This window comes from Pongo pygmaeus, chromosome 1, assembly GCF_028885625.2.
Source record: "Pongo pygmaeus isolate AG05252 chromosome 1, NHGRI_mPonPyg2-v2.0_pri, whole genome shotgun sequence".
NCBI classification, from domain to species: domain Eukaryota; kingdom Metazoa; phylum Chordata; class Mammalia; order Primates; family Hominidae; genus Pongo; species Pongo pygmaeus.
In genome coordinates, this window is record NC_072373.2 from 213,656,662 (window position 1) to 213,675,246 (window position 18,585).

Sequence of the window (18,585 nt, forward strand, 5' to 3'; positions counted from 1 at the left end):
CTGGTTCTCGGCCACCTCTTTGCCTTAATACACACTTCCTGCCTCACTTCCCCTCAGTCCACGTGCATCCTCCTTTCCCCCTGACACCCAGCACAGGCGTCCCAGGTGCTGGCTCTGAAGGAAGACAGTGGGGCCCATAGTCTGAAGAGGAGGCTCAGGTCATGCTCAGTGAGACCCCAGACTGAGCATGGAGACAAAATGCCTGTCCTTCAGGGGCCTCCTCGCTGATAGGGGAGAAACAGCCCCTGTGTTTGGAAGCTTCCAATCTGATGGGGAGGCATAGCCCTTGAACACACAGATCATCTAGTCTGATGGGGGAAACACAGCTCCCACGGTATAAGAATTAAGGAGTAGGCAATGCCCCCTCTCTCTTTTGAGAACCTTCTAATCTAATGGGGGAGACACAGCCCTGCCCTGGAGTCTTTTGATGGAGGAGCCCTCAGGACACTCTTCCTGCAGGTGGAAGGGACTCACTGCTACCTTCAAGACCCACCTGTTTCTGAGGGTGGAGACGAAGCTGCTGCTGTCCTCAGGGGTCCTGGTCTGATGGATGAGATGCAGCTCTGGTCCTCAGGAAGCCTCTGGTCTGATTCCTTGTCTGATGGGGAAGGCAGCACACCCAGCAGATGCAGCCGGTAGCCAAGTCACAAGGCCTTTTCTGCCCATGTGCGCAGAGCTCCCTCCGGGCATGTGGTTCTGGGCCAGGCTGGAAGGCCAGAGCTGAGATGAGAGGTCTGGGCTGGGGGATATGGAGAGGGTCACCCAGGGGCTGAGAGCCGCTCTTCACCAGCACGCTGCTCACTCCTGGCAAAGCACTGTCACACGCTGCTTCCCTACCAGCATGCTGCTCACTCCTGGCAAGGCACTGTCACACACTGCCTCCCTTAGGCCTCTTCACAGTCCAGGAGTGAGGCCAGCCAGGGATGGGCCTCCCTGTTTAACAGATAGGGAAACTGAGGCCCAGAAGGAGATGTGACAGGACCAAGGCCACATAGGAGGCAGGACTGGTGCCCTGGTTTATCTCCAGAGGGTAAGGGGGAAGGAGGGAGGCACCAAGAAGAGGCAGATGACAGAGGGAGCTGGCCGGGAAGGCTCACGCAATTGGGCACTCTCTGCTCCAGTGCCCCCGAGATGGCCTGTCTGGAGCTGGCCTTTCTCGATCCTGTTTGGAAAATGACTTTTATGTGAAGGAGACCGGCTGCCCCACCAGGCGTTTATGAGCCTGGCTTATTGGTCTGGACTAGGGAGCCTGGGGCACAGCTTCTGCATGAGCCAAAGGAAACACTTGCCAAGGGGCAGCCCTGGCCAGCCCATAGCTTCTCTGAAAGTCAAGGCTGGGAGGGGGCTGGGAATCCCCAAAGGTCAGAGCCAGAAGGGACCCAGGGGATGAATTAGTCCAATCTCTGCCTTTTACAGATGGGAATGGTGAGGAACAGAGGAGGGTGGTGACCTGCCCAAGGTCACCAACACTGGCTCCCAATCCCTGGCCAGGGCTCTCTGCAGCACTGGAGCCACGTGGAGCAGCACTTCCCCTCCAGCTGTCCTTGTGGGGACAGGTCAGGATGTCGGATAGGTCTTCTGTATTCGGGTTTCTGGGGGGCTGCCCTTTGTTTTTGTCTTATTTTGTTTTGTTTTTTGAGATGGAGTCTCTGGCTCCAGACAGCAACCAAGTCCCAAGGCCTCCCAGGCTGGAGTGCAGTGGCATGATCTCAGCTCACTACAAACTCCACCTCCCGGGTTCAAGCGATTCTTGTGCCTCAGCCTCCCAAGTAGCTGGAATTACAGGCACCCACCGCCACGCCTGGCTAATTTTTGTATTGTTAGTAGAGATGGGGTTTCACCATGTTGGCTAGGCTGGTCTCGAACTCCTGACCTCAGGTGATTCGCCCGCCTCAGCCTCCCAAAGTGCTGGGATTACAGATGTTAGCCAGGGTGCCTGGCCTAGGGGGCTGCCCTTTGTGGGGTTGTCCTCCTGGCTCTGTGTCCCCCCATATGGCATCCCTTGAGGAGGCTAACCCAGGACCTGGCCATGGCATCTGGCCCAGAGATCTACACTTAGAATGTATGCACTCTGTAGAGGTTTGTACCACCCCTCCTCCCTGTCCCCACCCCCACCAGCCACCAGGATCCCCAAGCAGGGGAAAGGGCTCTGCTGAGACAGCTGAGCTGCTCCCACTACGGAAGGAGTGGAACTTACTGTTTATGGGCCACCAACCGTGTGCCAGCCCAGAGCAGAGCACTTGAACATAACATTACCTCATTCAAGTCTCAATGGTTGTGAGACCAGGTATCTTTATGAGGAAAAAAAGGAGATTCCAGATGTTGAGACACTTTGCCTGAGGTCACGCAGCACCCACGTGGGAAGCTGAGATGCCAGCCTGGCTCTGTCTGCTTCCAAAGTGCACTCTTGATTTCCCCACTGTATTAGCAGCCTCCAGAAGAGCCTCAGGCGATGCCCGCCTCCTCCAGGGAGCACCCAGAGCATCCTGTCACCTCAACCCCTGACTTGCAGGGACTAGGCTCTGCCCATGGTTCAGAGCTGGCCGTGCCCCCAGCTGTAGCCCCGGCTGTGGGGCTCCCTGAACTCCCTGGGGAGAAGCGATGGGACAGGCATAGGCATACCTGGCCTTGGGACACATTCAAGCCCATTGAGATCCCCAGGCCCACTCAGGCCTGCACGGGGGGCCCAAGGGCTCAGCTGAAGAGGATTCATGGGCCAGACTCTAGTTTCACAGTTTAAGCCTGGGATGGGAGTCCTGAGGCTTGGGCTCAAGCTGAACTCTGCCATGGCCTGCTGTGTGACCTTGGGCGTGTTAATGGCCCTTTCTGAGCCTTCATTGCTAGGAGCTGGTCACTGACATCCTGTGATATGTGAGTCTACACGTGCCTGGTTAGATCCAAAGGTTCAGGCAGAACCTTTGCTCAGCAGGAGGGGCAGAGGACGGGAAGAGAGCTGGACCGGGACTGGGTATGACCTACTGGGCTGGGCCTCTCCAGTGGGACTTTGCTGATGGCATTCTTCACTGGTTGCCACATCAGCAACTCTACCAGAGTGGAGGGTGGCTTGGTGGTCCCTCTTGCAGAAAGTCATGGCAAGCCCTGAAGATTATGGGTGCAGGACTGAGGGCTGGGCCACTAATTCCGCTTGTTTTATGGTTATAGAATGATTTGGGTTCTCCATTTCTTGTGTTACGGCTCAGTGGCACACTGGATAATGCACATCTCTTCCCAACACCACACTCGGGGATGTCACACTGGCCACGGTGGGGGTATTTACACCATGGAAACTGGTTAGCGCTACAAGAAAGGGGCTTTTATGTGTGTGGCATTAGGTTGGTTGGTTTGGAAAGCCAATTGTTAAATATTTATCAGAACACCACATGGGTTGTGTGGATAAGTTAGATTTTCCAAGAAACTTGTCATTTTTATCTAAATTTCCACATTTCTCGGCATATACATTCTTTTAATTTAAATTTAAGTTGCTTCCTCAGTGCAGTAGGCAGCATGTCAGTCTCATAAATTTAATTTTAGCAACTAAAGGGAAAATGCATAAATTGGACTTCATCAAAATTTAAAGCTTTGGGGCAGGCACGGTGGCTCATGCCTGTAATCCCAGCACTTTGGGAGGCTGAGGCGGGAGGATCATGAGGTCAGGAGATCGAGACCATCCCGGCTAACACGGTGAAACCCTGTCTCTACTAAAAATACAAATAATTAGCCGGGCATGGTGGCGGGTGCCTGTAGTCCCAGCTACTCAGGAGGCTGAGGCAGGAGAATGGGGCGATCCCGGGAGGCGGAGCTTGCAGTGAGCCGAGATCGTGCCACTGCACTCCAGCCTGGGCAACAGAGCGAGACCCCATCTCAAAAATAAATAAATAAATAAATACAATTTAAAATTTTGATGCTTCAAAGGACAGTATCAAGAAAGTGAAAAGACAATCCCCAGTGGGGAGAAGATATTTGCAAATTGTGAATGCAATAAGGCTCTAGTGTCCAGAATATGTAAAGAACTCTTATCACTCAACAATGAAAAGATTACAAAGTGGACAAAGAATTTGGATAGATAGTTCTCCAAAGAAGATATACAAATGGCCAATGAGCCCGTGAAAGATACTCCACACCATTAGTCAGTAGGGAAATGAAAATAAAAACTGCAATGAGATACTACCTCACACTCACTAGAATGACTAGAATCAAAAAGGCAGACCACGAGAAGTGTTGACAAGGAGTTGAAGAAGCTGGAAGCCTCATGCACTGCTGGTTGGAATGTAAATGGTGCAGCCACTTTGGGAAACGCCGGTACAGTTGCAGCGCTGTGATAGATTGACAGCCCTTCTATCTCTGGGGAGGAAGGGAATATGACGGGAAGGGGCTGCTGGCCTGGGGCTCCTTCAGGGAGGATGCAGACACTTTTCTGGAGGCCTGGGCTCTGTGTGTTTGCAGGTACAAGCTTGGCTCCCCAAAAGATTGCAGGAGATGGGTGTCCCCTCTCTTGGGGTCCCCCAAGGGCTAGTAGGTCTGAGATGGTACCAGTCTCTTCCAGAAACAGAGGTGGCTTCTCTCCGTTTCCTGTGGTATATCTTTACACTCTTTTGTGCCTGTCTTGTTAAGTTCCTTTATTTAAGACTTCTCTTTTTCCCATTGAACGTTGCCAAAAATTCATCCATTTAATTAGTCTTTTCCAAGAACCAACTTTTGGATTTTTTTTTTTTAGTCCTATTTTTTTCACCAATTCCCATTTTTACATTTATCTTTCCTTTTGGGGGGTTAATTTCATTATTTTTCTAAATTCTCCAGTTTGGCACTTAGTTCATTCACTTTCTGCCATTCTTCTGCCATTCTACTGTAAACATTCCAGACTGTACATTTCTTTCTAAGAACCATTTTAGTGGAGTCCGTGAGTTTTCATATGTGACCTTTCTACTGCTCAGTTCGGAATTGCCATTGCAATGTCTCCTTTGATCAATGAGTTATTTAAATGACTGGTTTTTAAAATTTCCAAATGAATAGGGTTTTCTTATTATCCTTGCTGAGTTCTAAGTTAATTGCATTAGAGTTAGAAGATGTGGTCTGGATGATACTTTATTTCAATTTTGTTGAGACTTGCTTTTGCCGATATCCACATAAGTCAGTTTTCATGTATGTTTTATGTGCTTGAGAAAAATGTGTAATGGCCCATGCAGGGTCACCTATACATTGATTGGATGGAGCTTTATTTGTGTTCATGAGATCTCCTATTGACTACTAATTTTTTGTCTGCTTTATTTATCAATTATTGAGACATGTTAAAATCTCCCACTCTATTAGTAAATTTGTCCAGTTCTTGGAGTTCAATCAATTTTAGCTTCATATCTTTTGATGTCAGGGTAATACTAGTTTGATAAAATAAGCTGAGAAATGACCTCTCCTCTTCTGTTTTCTGGAAAGATTGTGTAGAATTGGTGTACATTCTTTAAACATTTGGTAGGATTCTCTAGTGAAACAATCTGGGCCAGGAGATTTCTTTTCAGGAGTTTTTAAATTACTAATTCATCTGAGTAGATACCCAGTATCAGAATTGCTGGATCAAAGGGTAATTCTACTTTCAGTCCTTTAAGGAATCTCCACACTGTTTTCCATAGTGGTTGTACTAGTTTACATTCCCACCGGCAGTGTACAAGAGTTCCCTTTTCACCACATCTCTATTAACATCTTTTTTTTTTTTTTTTTTTGATTATGGCCATTCTTTCAGGAGTAAGGTGATATCACATTGTGGTTTTTATTTGCATTTCCCTGATCATTAGTGATGTTGGGATTTTTTTCACATGTTTGTTGGCCATTTGTATATCTTCTTTTGAGAATTATCTATTCATGTCCTCAGCCCATTTTTTGATGGGATTGTTTGTTTTTTTCTTGCTAATTTGTTTGAGTTCATTGTAGATTCTGGATATTAGTCCTTTGTTAGATGTATAGATTGTGAAGATTTTCTCCCATTCTGTGGATTGTCTGTTTACTCTGCTGATTGTTTCTTTTGCTATGCAGAAACTTTTTAGTTTAATTAAATCTCACCTGTATATCATTGTTTTTGTTGAATTTGCTTTTGGGTTGTTGATCATGAAGTCTTTGCCTAAGTCAGTGTCTAGAAAGGTTTTTCTGGTGTTATCTTCTGGAATTTTTATGGTTTCAGGTCTTAGATTTAATTCCCTGAGAAAAAGATACTTGTACACTCATGTTTATAGCAGCACAATTCACAATTGCAAAAAATATGGACCCAGCCTGAATGCCCATCAATCGATGAGTGGATAAAGAAATTGTGATATATATAAATATATATACACCATGGAATGCTATTCAGCCATAAAGAGGAATGAAATAGTGGCATTCACAGCAACCTGGATGGAATTGGAGACCATTATTCCAAGTGAAGTAACTCAGGAATGGAAAACCAAACATATATGTTCTCACTCATAAGTGAGAGCTAAGCTATGAAGATGCAAAGGCATAAGAATGATACAATGGACTTTGGGGACTTAAGGGAAAGGGTGGGAGTGGGGTGAGGGATAAAAGACTACAAACTGGGTACAGTGCATACTGCTAAGTTGATGGGTGCACCGAAATCTCACTAACCACCACTAAAGAACTTATTTATGTAACCAAACTCCACCTGTTCCCCCAAAAACCTATGGAAATAAAAAATAAAAATAAAATAGAGGAAAACATGAAAAAAATAAAATTACTAGTTCAATTTCTTTAATAGCTATATGGCTATTCAAATTACTTATTTCATATTGGGTGAGTTTTGGCTGTTTGTACTTTTTGAGAAAGTAGTCCATTTTATCTAAGTTGTCAAATTTATGCTTGTTAAGTTGTTTTAAGTATTCCATTATTATTGTTTTGATGTCTGCATGGTCTGTCATGATATTCCCATTTTATTCCTGAGATTGGTAATTTGAGTCTTCTCTCTTTTTTTCTTTGTTGATCTTGCTAGGCATTTGTCAACTGTATTTATCTTTTCAAAGAACCAGATTTTGTTTCATTGATTTTTCCCTATTGCTTTCCTATTTTTATTTTCTTGGGTTTCTGCTCCTATCTTTATTATTTTCTTCCTTCTGGCTGCTTTTGGTTTCTTTTACTCTTCTTTTTCTAATTACTTAAGGTGGGAGCTTACAGTATCAATTTGAAGCTTTTTCTTTTTTCTAATGTAAGTGTTTAGTGATTTAGATTTCCTTCTCAGCACTTGCTGTGTTCCATAAATTTGGATATGTTGTATTTTCATTTTCCTTGAGACTTCTTTTTTGACCTATGTATTATTCAGAAGTGTGCTGTTTAGTTTTTAAGCATTTGGAAATTTTCCTGTTACTGATTTTTATTTTAATTCCATTGTGGTCAGAGATCACACTCTACAATGTCAATTCTTTTAAATTTTTTGAGATTTGTTATATGACCAAGGATATGGTCTATTTTGGTTTATGTCCCACAGGTTCTTGAAAAAGAATGTGTGTTCTACTTTGGTTGGATGAGCTGATACAAAATGTGGAGTAGATACTGTTGGTTGATAGTGTTTGTTGAGTTCTGTAACTTTGCTGGTTTCTGTCTAATTGTTCTATCAATTGTTGAAAGAGTATTAAATCCTTCAACTATAATTGTAAATGTGTTTATTTCTCTTCTCAGTTTTATCGGTTTTTACTTCATATATTTTGTAGCCCCATTGTTTGGTGTATACACATTTAAGATTTCTATATTTTCTTGGTGAATTGACTCTTATCATATGTAATGGCTCTCTCTATCCCTGGTAATTTCTTTGCTCTAAAGTCTATGTTATCTGATATTAATACAGCCACTCCTGCTGTTTTTCAATTAATGTTGACGTGGTATATCTTTTTCCATCCTTTTGTGTTAAACTTACTTATATCATTATATTTGAAGTGAGTTTCTTGTAGACAGCATATAGTTAGTGTGGTAATATTTATCTGCTTTACCAATTTCCATCTTCTAATTAGTTTATATAGACCATTTACATTTAATGTAATCATTTGTATGTTAGAGCTTAGACCTGCCATTTTACTTTGTTTCTCTGTTTTCTTTTTCCTGCCTTCTTGTGGGTTACTGGAACTATTTTTTATAATTTTTTAATCATCTATAGTGTTTTTTAGTGTATCTCTTTGTATACTTTTTTTAGTGGTTGCTCTAGGTATTACATTATATATACATAACTGAACATAATCTGCTGGTATTATCATCTTAACAGTTTGAGTGAAGTATGGAAAACTTGTCTCTCTTTACATTGTTTTTTCCCCATTTATAATTGTCTTAAATATTTTATCTACATACATTCAAAATCACATCAGACGGTGTTACGATTTTTGCTTCAACCATCAAACATAATTTAGACAGCTTAGGAGAAGAAAGTTTATTGTGTTTATCATAATTTTGCTCTTTCTATTGTCTTTCTTCCATTCCTAATGTTTCAAATTTTCTTCTTTTATCATTTCCTCTCTGCTTAAAGGAAATGATAGGGTAGGTTTATGGTGATAAAATCTAATTTTCTCTCATCTGAGTGTATCTGCATTCCTGAAATATATTTTTGCTGAGGGTAGAATTCTAGGTTAATGATTCTTTTCTTTCATTATTTGAAAAATGTTATGCCACATTCTTCTGTCTTCCATGGTTTCTGATGACAAATCTTCAGTCTATCAAATTGTTTTCTCCATAAGTAAGATGTTATTTCTCCCTTAGTACTTTCAAGATTTTATTTGGCTTTATTTTTCAGAAGTTTGACTATAATTTGTCTTGGAATAGATTTATTTGGGCTTATCTTGTTTGGAGTGACTCAGCTCTTAAATCTGTATGTTCATGTCTTTCGCCAAATTTGAGAAATTTTCCCATTATTTCTTTGAGTGCTTTTTCAGCCCCATCCTCTTTCTCCTCTCCTCTCTGACTCCAGTGGCTGAATGTTAGGTTGTTTTATTATTACTTTTTTCCTCGACATGAGTTTATCTATATAACAAACCTGAGGTCATTTTATTATTAACCACAGGTCCCTGAAGTTCTGTTCACTTCTTTTCCAGCCTATTTTTTGTCTATTTTTCAGATTGGGTAATTATATTGTTCTATTTTCAAGTTTGCTGATTAATTCCTGTGTTGTCTTCATTCTGTTGTTGAGCCCATCCATTAAGTTTTAATTTTAGTTATTGTATTTTAAGTTCTAAAATTTCCATTTGGTTCTTCTTTGTGTCTTCTATTCTTTGCCGAGCTTTTCTACCTTTTCATTTATTTCAAGATTGTTTACAATTGCTCTTTGAAGCATTTTTATGATAGCTGCTTTAAAACCTTTGTCAGATAATTCTAACATCCTAACATCTGTGTCATCTCAGTGTTGATGTCTATTGATTGTCTTTTCTCATCCAACTTGAGATTTTCCTAGTTCTTGGTATGACAAATGATTTTCTATTGAAATCTGAACATTTGGGTGTTATGTTATAAAACTCTGGATCTTATTGAAACCCTGTATTATAGCAGGCCTTCTCTGACACTGCTGTAGTGGGAAAAGAGAGGGACCATCTCATTCCTGCCAGGAGGAAGTGGAAGTTCAGGTTCCCCATTCAGCTTCTGTTGACATCTGGTGGGGAGGGCTTTCTGATTACTGTTGAGTGAAAGTGAGAGCTCAGTCTCCCCACTAGGCTTAGAGGGACAGGGGTGCCCTGTTGCTGCTCCCCATATGGCCTCTACTGTTGACATGGAAGTGGAGGTTATCTTCATTACTATTGGACAGTAGTGAAAGCCCTGATGCAATTCTAGGGCTCCTCTGCTACCACCTCAGTAAGCCCCTCATTGCTGCAGGATAGAGGTGGACGATCAGGCCCCACCGCATGGTCTACTGATATTACAGAGTATGAAGGTACCCATTATCACCCAGTGAGAATCAAAGTCCAGCTCCTCGGCCTTCTCTGATGTCACCACAGCTGAAAAGTTGAGGCATCTCTTTGTAGTCTGGAAAAGGTGGAAGTCAAAGTTCCCCACTCAGCCTTCCCTGGAAAGGTAAGGCTAAGGTCACAGTTTTTTCTGTAGTGTTTGGCTGGAGTAGAGCAGTTATCATCTGAAAGATTGTCTTTCTCAGCTGCTTCTTCCTGGTCCTTTGGCTAGAAAGAGCCAGCTTTTCTTGGGGCTTATTTGTCTGCATCCCTTCATGTTTTGGGGTTGCTGCCTCTCCAATTTGGGATATGTGAGGCAAAAAGAAAACCCAGGAAACCCAGCTTTATATATTCTGAACTTATGTTATTAGATCATACAAGTTCATAATTGTTTCAGTATTCCAATGTATTAAACCTTTTAACATTATATGATAACTCCCTTGTCTCCTCACAACGTTTTTACTTTAAAGCCCATCTTATCCACGTTTATTAAAGCTGAACCTAGTTCCTTTGGGTTGGCTTTTTTTTTTTTTTTTTGGTATGTCTTTTCCTATTCTTTTGCTTATCTACTTCCTATGATTGTATATTTGCATGTATATATATATAGTTTTTTTGAGACAGTTTCACTCTGTCACCCAGGCTGGAGTGCAGTGGTGCAATCTTGGCTCACTGCAACCTCTACCTCCCAGGTTCAAGCGATTCTCCTGTCTCAGCCTCCTGAGTAGCTGGGATTACAGGCATGTGCCACCATGCCCAGCTAATTTTTGTATTTTTTAAGTAGAGATGGGGTTTCACCATGTTGGCCAGGCTGGCCTCAGACTCCTGACCTCAAGTGATCCACCTGCCTCAGCCTCCCAAAGTGCTGGGATTAGAGGCATGAGCCACCACACTCGGCCTGATTTTATATTTTACTCTAGTACAAAGTTTTGCTTTTTCATCCATTCTCACAATACATGTTTTTCAACTAGATAATTTATTCCAGTCCATTTCCAATTATTGTCATTGCTGGCTCATTAATTTTGTTCATCCAAATATTTAAGTGGCTACTGTGTGCCAGGCTCTGTTTTAGGTGCTAAAATATGGCAGTGAATCAAAGAGTCAAAAATACATATGCTCGGCATTAGAGTCTGGTTGGGTGAGACAGACAATAAACAAACGGCTAAGCAAACAAACATATGACTAAAACATATATTGTCCATGGAGAAGAATAATTTATGTAGATCTACTGAGGAGAATATGGACAGGTGGGATGGGGGAGTAACTTTTTACAGTGCTGTGTCAATGTCCTAGGGCTGTCATAACCGGGTATCACAACTGAGTTGCTTAAACAACAGAAATTTGTTCCCAAATTTCTCACCATTTTGAAGGCTGAAAGTTCAAAATCAAGGTGTTGGTAGGGTTGGTTCCTTCTGAGGGCTGTGAGAGAAGGAGCTTGTATTAGTCCATTTTCATACGGCAATAAAGAACTGCCCAAGACTGGGTAATTTGAAAAGGAAAGAGGCTTAATTGACTCACAGTTCAGCGTGGCTGGGGAGGCATCAGGAAACTTACAATCATGGCGGAAGGCTAAGCGGAAGAAAGGCCCCTTCTTCACAAGGCGACAGGAAGGAGAAGTGAAGGGGGAAGAGCCTCTTATAAAATCATCAGATCTCATGAGAACTCACTGACTATCATGAGAACAGCATGGGAGAAACTGCCCCCGTGATTCAATTACCTCCACCTGGTCTCTCCCTTGACATGCAGAGATTATGGGGATTATGGGGATTACAATTCAAGATGAGATTTGAGTGGGGACACAAAGCTTAATCATACCAAAGCTATTCCAGGCTTCTCTCCTTGGCTTATAGATGACCGTCTTCGTGTTCACACAGTGTCTCCCTGTGTGCACGTCTTTCCAAATTTACCCTTTTTTATTAGGACACCGGTCACATTGGAATAGTGCCCACCTTAACAACTTAATTTTAACGTGATTACCTCTGTAAAGACCCTGTCTCCAGATAAGGTCACATTCTGAGGTATTAGGGGTTAGGATTTCAGCATGTGAATTTTAGGTGAGTAGCAGGGACACAATTCAACTCATAACAAGTGAAAACTGATGAACACTACCTCAGCCAGGTGATCGATGTTCGCCTCGGTGATGATTAGCACACAGAGTGGGGCAAGGGCACTGATTTCTACAGCGGTCGGAAAGCCTCTCTAGCAAAGCAAACTAAGAGTGACCTGAAGGATGCAAGGACACAGCCATGGGGACACCTGGAGAGTCTGAGATCCAGAAGAGGGAGCAGCAAGTGCAGGACCATGGTTGACTCATTCAAAGAACCACTGGGAGGCTAGTGTGGCCCAGGGGTAGGGGAGGGGAAGGGACAGGTTATGTATTAGTCTGTTTTCACACTGCTGATAAAGACATATCCAAGACTGGGTGATTTATAAAGAAAAAGAGATTTAATGGACTCACTGTGCTACATGGCTGGGGAGGCCTCACAATCATGGCAGAAGGCAAACGGCACATCTTACATGGTGGCAGGCAAGAGACAGAACGAGAACCAAGCCAAAGGCAAAACCCTTCATAAAATCGTCAGATCTCGTGAGACTTATTCACTACCACAAGAACAGTATGGGGGAAACCACCCCCACAATTCAATTATCTCCCACTGGGATCCTCCCACAACATGTGAGAATTATGGGAGCTACAATTCAAGATGAGATTTGGGTGAGGACACAGTCAAACCATACCAGAGTACTAGGGGATGAAGTCAGAGAAATGAAAGGCAGAATCATGTTGACCTTATAGGCCAAAGGAAGGGTCTGCTTCCTCTGAGTGAGATGAGGAGTTGCCGGAAGGGTTTGAGCAGAGGAGAGGCATAACTTGGCAGAATCCCTCTGGCTGCTTTGCTGACCGCAGATTAGAGGGAGGCAAGGGTAGAAAGCAGAGAGACCAGTCAGAGAAGCAATCATAATCCTGGCGAGAAGCAATGGTGGCTTGGACTAGGGAGGAAGTAGTGGAGCAGGTAATAAACAGTCAGAGATGATTTTTTGGAGGCAGATCCGACAGGGTTCATTGATGGATAAGCTGTGGGGTGTGAGAGGAAGAGAGGAGTGGATGACTCCACGGTTTTGGCACAAGCACCCAGAAGCATGGGGAAGTCTCAGGAAGGGGCAAGTTTGCAGGGCTAGACATCAGGAGGATGGCTTTGCAGGTGTGAGGTTGAGGTGCCTATTAGACCTCCAAGGGGCGACACAGGGGAGGGGACTGTTTAATCTCACTGGAGTCCAAAGCCAGAGGTCTGGGCTGGACATAGGATTGTGGGAGTGGGCAGACAATTTCAAAGCCAGAGATCTCCTAGGGAGTGAGTGTAGGTAGGAGAGAGATGGGGCCCAAGGACAGAGCCCTGAGGCCCCCCAATGTTTAGAGTTTGGGGAGAACAAAGGAGTCAGGGAGGTAGGAGAAAACCCAAGAGAAAGTGGGAAGTCCCAGAAGAGAGAGGGTCTCAAGAAGGAGCATGATCACCAGGTGTGGTGGCAGGAGGATTGTTTGAAGTCAGGAGTTCAAGACCAGCCTGAGCAACATAGTGGGACCCCATGCCACAAACCTTCGCTAAAAAAATTGTTTTCTTTATAAGCTGGGTGTGGTGGAACACACTTGTGGTCCCAGTTACTTGAGAGGTTGAGGGGGGAAGATCACTTGAGACCAGAGTTCTAGGCTACAGTGAGCCAAGATCGTGCCCCTGCACTCCAGCCTGGGTGACAGAGCAAGACCCTCTTTCTAAAAGAAATACAAATAATAAATAAATAGATAAGGTGCATGATCAGCATGTGAAAGAAAAAGGTCTGAAAAGTGACCCCAGCTAGGCCTCCCATCCTGATAAATGCCTTTTTAGTTTTAAAATTAACTTTAGGGCCAGGCGCATTGGCTCACACCTGTAATCCCAGCACTTTGGGAGGCTGACGTGGGAGGATCACTTGAGGTCAGGAGTTCAAGACCGTCCTGGCCAACATGGTGAAACTCTGTCTCTACTAAGAAAATTTTCCAGGCGTGGTGGAGGGTGCCTGTAATCACAGCTACTTGGGAGGCTGAGGCAGGAGAATTACTTAAACCCAGGAGGCAGAGGCTGCAGTGAGCTGAGATCGTGCCACTGCACTCCAGCCTGGGTGACAGAGTGAGACTTGAGACTCTGTCTCAAATAAATAAATAAATAAAATTAACTTTATTGAAGTATAATTTACATACAGTGAAAGCATCCATTTTAAGTGTGTGGTTTGATGAGGTTTTTTTCTTTTTTTTTTTTTTTTTGAGACAGAGTCTCACTCTGTCGCCCAGGCTGGAGTGCAGTGGCGCCATCTCGGCTCACTGCAAGCTCCACCTCCTGGGTTCACACCATTCTCCTGCCTCAGCCTCCTGAGTAGCTGGGACTACAGGCGCCCGCCACCATGCCCGGCTAATTTTTTGTATTTTTAGTAGAGACGGGGTTTCATCATGTTAGCCAGGATGGTCTCGAACTCCTGACCTCGTGATCCACCCGGCTTGGCCTCCCAAAGTGCTGGGATTACAGGCGTGAGCCACCGCGCCCGGCCGGTTTGATGAGTTTTGACAAATGTGCAAACTCACGTAACCACCGCCCCCAGTCAAGAGCTACAACATTTTCACTAGCCCCAAAAGGTCCCTTTTCCCTTTGCCGTCAATCCCTTTCTAAACTCTTGTCCCCAAGCAACCACTCACAGGCATTGTGTGGCTATAGACTAGATTTTTGCCTGTCCCGCAAATAATTACACATGAAATCATAGGTCTGGTATTCTTTTGCATCTTGCTTCTTTCTCTCTGCAAACTGTTTTTTAGATTAATCCATGTTGTTGAAAGTATCTGGCACTTCATCTCACAAGTCACCCACTAGGCCCTCTTCCAAGTGTACTTAAAAAAAAAAAAGAAGCCGGGCGCGGTGGCTCACGCCTGTAATCCCAGCACTTTGGGAGGCCGAGGTGGGAGGATTGCTTGAGCTCAGGAGTTTGAGGCTGCAGTGCCATGATTGTATCACTGCACTCCAGCCTGGGCAGCAGAGCAAGACTCTGTCTTAAAAATCAATAAATGAGGCCTGGCCCGGTGACTCGCACTGTAATCCCAGCACTTTGGGAGGCTGAGGCAGGCAGATCATTTGAGGATAGGAGTTTGAGACCAGTTTGGCCAACAATGGTGAAATCCTGTCTCTACTAAAAATACAAAAATTAGCTGGGGGTGGTGGCACACATCTGTAATCCCAGCTACTCTGGAGGCTGAGGCACCAGAATCCCTGGAACCTGGGAGGTGGAGGTTGCAGTGAGCCAAGATCACTCTGTTGCACTCCAGCCTGGGAGACAGAGAGAGACAGTCTAAATAAATAAATAAATAAAATACACAATAGCCAAAAGCTGAAGACAGCTCAGATATTCTTCAGCAAGTGAGTGGATCAACAGACTGTGGCACATCTGCACATACTAACACACTTAGAAACGCAACACAGATGAATCTCAATTGCCTTATGCTAAGTGAAAGTCACACTCAAAAGACTACATGTTGCTGGATGATTCCATTTTTGTGACATCCTGGAAAAAGCAAAAATATAGGAAGAGAAGACAGATCAGTGTTTGCCAGGAGGCAGAGGTGAGAACAGGGATTGACTTCCAAAGGACTCAGGGACATTGACGAGAGATTCAACTTCTATACCTTGATTGTGATGGCGGGTACACAACTCTATGCGTTTGTCAACACTCAAAGAACTTTATACTAAAAGGGGTGAATTCTACTCTACGTAAAGTTGACCACAACTTAAAAAACAACAAAGCTCTAGTTTACAGGACTCTTTTAGGCCAGCCTCCAGTCGAGGGTTCACCCCCTCTTGATTTGTGTACACATTCTTTTTTTTTTTTTTTTGGCTTTTGAGCGCTTCCTCTACATTCTTGCCAGCTCAGTCATGCCTTTTAAAAGATTCTTTTAGAATTTTTGTCCAGGACACCAGCCTAATGTGGGACACCGTCTTTAACCTCAAAGGGTCCTAGTCCAGTGGAAGACAGAACAAGCAGGCACGGGAGAGCCTCCTCTCAAACATCCATGGATGGCAGATCCCCCAGGCGCCTCGGGGCCTCCCGGACCTGCCTGAGATCACATAACTTTTTCATAATGGCAGTAATGACTGTAATTAACTGGCATAAAAATGTGAGGCACAAAAGCAGCTAGCCGGGCTCACAACCAAGGAGGTGGAACCAGGTGACTCACCCCTGCTGGGGGTAACATCAGGGCAGGCTCTGAGGGGCGTGAAGCCTGACCGGGCTCAGAGAGAGACCCACATATCTGCAGACGTCACTCCAGGCAGGCAGCCTCAAGGTTGGGACTCTAATGAGGATGGGTCTGACTCAGTCCTAGTCAGCGTCCACGGACACTGGGGCTGTCCCTCTTGGAGGGAAACAAATGCCCACAGCATGAGTTTCACTGGTAACCCTTGTGCCGAGAGTTCACCAGGCATTGAACCAAGCTCTTCACCAGTATGACCAACCTCATGGAGCTCTCTCCGGGCCTCTGATTCAATAGTACCTGTCTCATTGGCAGCAGTGAGGATTCAGTTAGCTGATATGTGTAAAGCACTTAGCACTGTGTGGGCCCCTCCATAAATGCTGACCATTATCATCACCAACCCATTTAACAGATGATGTCACTGAGGCCAGGTGCTGTTAAGGGACTTTTACAGTCATGCAGCTGGCTCTGGAATTTTATAAGACAGCTTGCCTGGAGCAAGGTCACACCTAGACAGAAGTTCTCGGGGCTCAGGTAGGACTAAAAATATTCCAGGGAGGGCAAAGGGACTCCCCTGGGCCCATTCCACCTAGCTCTGAGCACCTCAACCCTGTCCTCACTGTTGACCACCCATCTTCTTCTCTGCATTTTCTTCCCATCTCTAAACACCTCCTCCAGGGAGCCTTCCTTGATTTCCCTTCCTTATGTCAAAACACAGAATTCCATTTTACTTAAAGGCCTATTTAGATGCCAGGCACTGCCTGGAGCTCTGGGGATGTAGCAATAAGGAGCCAGACAGAGCTTTGTCCTCATGAAGCTGACATATTGGTGAAGAGAAGAGATAATAAGTTTTAAAACAATGCACTTAATTATAAATCGTGGTTAGGTCTGTAAAGAAAGCAAATAAAGAGGTCTGAGAAAGCCTCCTGGGCAAGGCAACATTTAAGCTGAAAGCCCCAGACACTGCCAGGAGTAGAGCGGTCCAGGTGGGGGGTGGGGGAGACAGTTTATGCAAAGACCCTGGGCTGGAAAATTGCCTCTAGGGTTTAGGGAGCTGCGAGAAGACCTCTGTGGCCAGGAAGGGAGGGAGAGAAGAGAGTGGGATCAAAGACAGAAGCAGCAGGCAGGGGCTGGGATGCAGAGCCTTATTTGCCAGTTGTGCCCTTTGGCTTTGCCTCCAAGTGAGGTGGGAGTCACTGCAAGGTTCTGAGCCCAGGATGTTCTGCAGGGAGAGGATGCTAAGGAGGCAGGGCAGGAAAGAGGGAGATGCGGCGGGCTAGATGGGGCTGATGAGAGTTGGGACTAGAGAAGGGGCATCAGGTGGCAAGAGGTGGACAGGTTGAGCTCCTGGGAACCCAGAGCTCATTCTTCTCTAACTCTATGCTGTCCACTGGTGCCACCTATCCCTTCTCTAGATTTGTATCCTAGCTCCTAACACCTCTTCCAGGAAGCCCTCCCTAATTCTCCCATCCTCTGAGCTTGTACCCCAGGCTCTCCCTTCCCCCATCCACATCTCAGGCTGTTGAGAAGATCCTCCTGGAGCTGTGCACAACCTTGTCACCCAGAGACCCCCTCACAATAGAATCAACAGCTATGACTAAGGGTGGAGTCCAAGGCTGCGGACAGTCTCTGAGACCAGAGGCTTAGGGAGAGCTGACTTCAGAGGGAATCTGTTTTTTCCCAAATCCCTTTTAATGCCCACCTGCTCCAATAGAGGCTGGATCCAAAGGGTTTTTAAGTTGCTTTGCAGAGGATGGAGTCCCCTAGTACGGGCAGTTTCCAGGTTAGTGCCAGCCTGGAGTCTTCTCCCCACCACCACCACCCCCAGCCATGGGGCTCCAGTCCTGACAGCTCTCCCTCCTAAACCTCGCTCACACCTTTCCCTTCCTTAACAGCCCCCAAGCCAGGGCCCTGCTTCCTTCATTTGCCCAAGAAAATTGTACTGAGCACCTACTACATGCCTGATTCTGAGCATCCCACTGAGATCAGAGATGGCCAAAGCACAGCCATGCTGTAGGGGTTCAAAATCTGTAGGAGGCAAGTGGGCAAACTGATGGTGGGATGGTGGTGGGCATGGTGGTGGAGATGAAGGGAATGGTGAGGATGGTGGTGGGGATGGTGGGGATGATGGTGAGCGTGGGGGTGGGGATGGTGGGGATGTTGGTGGAGATGGTGAGGATAGTGGTGAGGATGATGGTGAAGATGGTGGTGGGCATGGTGGGGATGGTGGTGGGGATGGTGAGAATGATGGTGGAGATGGTGGTGGGGATGGTGGGGATGGTGATGGTGATGGTAGGGATGGTGGGAATGGTGTGGATGATGATGGGGATGATGGGGGTGGTGGTGACCATGGTGGGAATGGTGGAAAGGGTGGTGGGGATGGTGGAGGGGATGATGGTGGGGATGGTGATGGTGATGGTAGGGATGGTGGGAATG